This window comes from Mus pahari, chromosome 16, assembly GCF_900095145.1.
Source record: "Mus pahari chromosome 16, PAHARI_EIJ_v1.1, whole genome shotgun sequence".
Classification (NCBI taxonomy): domain Eukaryota; kingdom Metazoa; phylum Chordata; class Mammalia; order Rodentia; family Muridae; genus Mus; species Mus pahari.
The window spans coordinates 48,080,240-48,081,769 of record NC_034605.1 but is presented as its reverse complement, the minus strand read 5'-3'; positions in this window follow the sequence as shown (position 1 = coordinate 48,081,769).

Genomic DNA, 1,530 nt, shown 5'->3' with positions numbered 1-1,530 from the left:
ATTCCATGAGTGATAGGCTTCTGTATTTAATTCGAGTAGGTGGTAGCATTTAATTTGTAAAAATCGGCGTCAGGAATGAGGTCTCGGGAACTGAATCTGATCGTTGTAGAAGAATGAGCTCGTACACCTTGTAATCACAATATTAAGGCAGGTCACGTGTAACCCAGAAGCTCTTCAACGCTGTTGATACACCACATGGCAGGTAAAATGAACCACAGCAGCAGCAGCAGCAGCAGGAGGAGGAGGAGGGGGGGGAGGAAGGAAAGGAGGGAGATGAAGAGGGGGGAATAGAAGGAGGGGAGGAGGGGGGAAGAAATGGAGGAGGAGGAGGAGGAGGAGGAGGAGGAATCTCATATGCCTGAGGTATGGGGTTATATCTATACTTCCACTCCAAGGAAGAAAGGAGAGTAGCCAGTTGGCAAAGAACCATGAGAGATACATTTGTTTCCTTACATATTTGGCAAAATTCAGGAAATCAAACACTTACCACCTGGCCAAGGGTGCAGAGAGGCAGGGAATGGAAACTGACCGGCTCTCAGTTGAAAGCAATTTGTCAGTGTTGATCACAGGGAAGGATGCACACAGCTTTGAACTAAAGGCTCCACTTCTTTTACAGCAACGTTTGACAAATAAGCTTACACACCCAAGAAGAGATGGGTATGCACAATGCACAAGGGGTGTCCAGAGGATGAAGGCTTTAAAACACATCTCTCATGCTGTGCAGGCATAAGAGGGGCACTCAGAGGCAGGTATGGGTAGCTCATAGCTTTCATTCCAACACTGTGGAGGCAAAGGTAGGCCGAACACTGTGAGTTCTGAGTTCAAGGCTAGCTTGGTCTACACAGCAAGCTCTTGTCTAGCAAGGGCTACATAGTAAGTAAGACCCTATTCCTAAACAAATAAATAAATAGAAAGGAAGAGAAAAGTAAAGAGAAAACTCACTTTTACAGATTGTCTTCTGACCCCCACATGTGTGATACAGCATCAGACACATAAACACTCGCACACATTAAATAACTGTAATAGAAATGTCAGGTATATGATTACTGGTGATAGTCTAGCTTTGTCGATGCATAGATAATTATTTGGAAGGATATGTCTGTGATCTCTGGAGAGAGTCTCACATGGAAGAAAAGCCTGAGTATTAGCTTCTGTTTCATGTGATTATATACTGAAAGGCATTCTATTTTACTTCTTCATGCATAGGGTTTTGTTTTCTTAAACAGAGTCTCATTGCGCGAACTGACCTCGACCTCACAATTCTTCCACTTCAGTCTTCACAGTAGCTGGGTTTTCAAGTATCCAGCACACCTGGCTTTTGAATCTATTTTACTATGCTATAAATTCATCGTGTGCATGTGTTAATTTAAAAATACACACTGTGAGGGTTTTGCATGTGTGTGTGTGTGTGTGTGTGTGTCTGCTTACAATGACCACTTGTTCTGGGGCTTGGCAAAAATGATGGTGACTTGTGCTCCCTCAGCCAAGCCTCAAAGCTTTTCCATCCCCCAAAGGTCCTTTCCCAGTTGG